This window comes from Chenopodium album, chromosome 5, assembly GCF_948465745.1.
Source record: "Chenopodium album chromosome 5, dcCheAlbu1.1, whole genome shotgun sequence".
NCBI lineage: Eukaryota > Viridiplantae > Streptophyta > Magnoliopsida > Caryophyllales > Amaranthaceae > Chenopodium > Chenopodium album.
Window position 1 is genome coordinate 32,744,517 of NC_137838.1, and position 3,341 is coordinate 32,747,857.

At 41.0% G+C, this 3,341-nt stretch overlaps 1 non-coding gene across 1 annotated transcript; it reads right to left on the reverse strand.

The window, feature by feature from the left end:
- Positions 1-279: 279 nt before the first annotated feature.
- LOC145633560 (small nucleolar RNA R71) lies at positions 280-386 on the reverse strand. Its single transcript, XR_014112872.1, has one exon. It is a non-coding gene; the product is annotated as a small nucleolar RNA R71 (small nucleolar RNA).
- Between the last annotated feature and the right edge of the window lie 2,955 nt (positions 387-3,341).

Consider the following 3,341-nt stretch of genomic DNA (forward strand, 5'->3'; position numbering starts at 1 on the left):
AAACCCCAATTCATAACAATGATAGAAAGGAAGCAATTTATTGGAGCTAAGGGTGAAGACCCAAATCTTCATATTGCAGACTATTGTCAGTACTGTAATACCATCAGGCAAGCTGGGGTCACACTAGACCAAATCAAGGAGATTCTCTTTCCTTTCTCTTTAACTGGAAAAGCCAAATTATGGTTTAATGGTTTAAATAGAATTGCACTTGATATAACTGACTGGGAAACTCTTGTTTTGAATTTTTTTAACAAATATTATCCTGCAGAGAGAACAGCCGTACTACGGAGTGCAATTCAGAACTTTGCCCAAGAAGCCGATGAAACTCTATATGAGGCTTGGGAGAGGTTCAAGGACCTACAAAGAGAATTCCCCCACCATAATTTGGCACAATGGCAGTTAATCCAAGCCTTTTACAAATGGCATTGGAAATTCATCTAGAATAATCTTAGATTCTGCAGCTAGTGGGAGGTTTATGAATCTTAATGTTGATGATGTAGGTCAGGTTATTGAAGATATGGCGATACATAATTCCCAATATGGGAATCCCAGAGGCTTTGCTAACAAGGGAAAGCATAGTGTTGACTTTGTATCCTTTTTGCAAGCTCAATTAACCTCTATCTGCCAAAAATTAGATAATCTTAGCACTGCTAATGTAGCTAATGTTTTTACAATTAATAATAATGGTAATGAGGCCAGCTTTCTATGAAAACTGTGGAATTTTAGGTCATTGGGAACAAGATTGCAGGAGTTCCGTGGAGCAAGTTAATGCCTTTCAAGCATATAAGTAGAATAACCCATACTCCAACACCTACATTCCAGGGTACCGGAACCATCCGTACCTTTCCTACCGGAGTACTAATGTTCAAAATCCACCACCACAAGAACCATAGGCGCCACAATAACAACAGTAAAAATATTACCATCCCAATGCTGGCTAGAAGAACCAACCACAACAACCCTCCTCATCTTCCGACCCCGCTTTGGTAGAAATTAGAGCGATGCTGGTTAATATGCAGAAGCACATGGAGAGTAGAGATGCACAAATTGATTCAATTCTAGCGCACAATAAAATTGTAGATAATCAAATTGCGCAACTTTCCGCTACTCTACAAGCCCACCAACAGGGAGCTCTGCTAGCACAACCGACCAGGCCTACGGATCAAGCCTATGCAATTACTCTAAGGAGTGGTTCAAACTATGAAGGGCCCCCTATGCCCAGAGACGATGAACCTGTTTTAATAAATAATGTAAATGTTGATTCTGCTAAACAAGACTATGTAGCTAATAGCCCTAAATGGATAAAGAATAGTACTAATATATCTAATTCTACATTGCAGGGTACGACTCCAGGGAAGGTGGCCACTCAAGATAAGAGCAATAATTCTCCAAAGCCGGTTATCAAACTTCCATTCCCCAATCGTCACTCGAAAACAAATTTAGACAAGCAGTTTGGTAAGTTTCTGGAAATGGTAAAAGATTTAAAGGTAACAGTTCCCTTCACTGAATTAATCACACAGATTCCTGCATATGCAAAATTTATGAAAGAAATATTGACAAGAAAAAGGTCTATTAGTGAGGTAGAGACAGTAGCTTTCACTGCAGAGTGTAGTGCCGTACTTCAAAATAAATCTCCACCTAAATTAAAAGATCCAGGTAGTTTTTCTATCCCTTGTCATATTGGCAATCTAATGATTGATAATGCATTATGTGATTTGGGTGCTAGCGTTAGTGTTATGCCATTATCTGTGTGTTCGAAGCTAAAAATGGGTAAATTAAAAGCTACCAATATTACTCTACAAATGGCCGACCGTTCTTTCAAATACCCTTTAGGTGTTTTAGAGGATGTTCCCGTTAGAGTAGGTAAATTTTATATACCTGTTGATTTTGTTGTTCTTGTTATGGCTGAGGATACACAAACCCCAATTATTTTGGGGAGACCATTCCTCAACACTGCAGGAGCAATTACAGATGTGAGAAGTGGCAAATTAACACTATCAGTAGGGGACGATAAAATTATTTTTAATCTTAATAATACCCCTAAAAGCCCTATAATAGAGGAGAAGTGCTTTAGTGTTAATGTGGTTCAAAGTTATTCTAACAAGCCCTAAGCTCTTGTAAAAGATCCCTTGGAGGCGGTATCTTGTGTTGCATCCCTTTCATATGAGATAGACAAATGGCAGAAGGAAGTTGATGCGATAGAAAGATCCCTCTACACTGCCGGTCTTGGTTTTGAGGACGAAAAGGTGGAATCAATCAAGCAAGTTGTGGAAATTGAGCCTACGGTGAGTGTTTCGCCAGATCGAGTTGCAAGTGCTAAATGCAATGACAATTTGAAGCAACCCTCGATCAAAGAAGGATCTTTAGTGCGTAGCATTGAAGAGTCCCCAATCCAAGTCAAGGAGTATCCACCAGATAAAGTGAATTGGCGTTCCACATGGTATGTCAGGAAGCCGCGTCGTAGCCTAAACACTGCTCGACCTGGTGAGAAACCACCCGTCCAATCATTAGGTCGAGGGTCCTAGTTATTGTATTTGGTAAGAAGGTAGTGCGGGACCTAGATAAACTAGTGCTTTGCGGGAGGCAACCCGTGTTTTAATGCTTTTTAGGCTAGTTTTTCTTTCTTTTTCTTATGAGAGGAGAGATGAGGGAATTTAATGATTTTTATGAGTTTTTGTACAGGTTTGAAGGAGAAGAGTTAGCCAAATAATTGAAGAAAAGAAGAAAATAAAAAAATTCGTCAATTTAGCCACGGGCCTGACCGGGCGAAGCTCGCCCGATCGGGTGCGAGAGCGAGGTTAAAAAAATTGGTTTTTTCGCCCGACCGGGCACGAAACTCGTCGTATACGGACATCTTTGATCGCCTGATCGGGCGAATCTCGCCCGACCGAGCGCGAGAAAAGATGAAAATTTAAGCACCTGATCGCCTGATCGCGCGAAGGGCGCTCGACCGGGTGCGAGAGTAGAAGAAATCGGGCATTCAGATCGTCCGATCGGGCGAGTGTCGCCCGACCGGGCGCGAGAGCATAGTAGAACCAAAATTCAAATCGCCCGATCGGGCGAGCACTCGCCCGACCGGGCGCGACAACCCCGCGTTCTTTTTCTTCTTCTTTCTTCGTTCTTTTCTCATTCTAATTCTCTTTCCTCCATAACTTTCTCTCTCTAAAACCTTAAAACCTCTACCTTCTCTCTAAGTTTTCTTCTCCATTTCTCACCCAAACCGAATATTTTTACATATTCTTAATCCTCTCTTCATCCTCTACAATCTTATATATAGATTTTCGAATTCCATTCAAATTATTTTTCATACCCATTTTATACTATGGCTTCAAAGAGGGCTC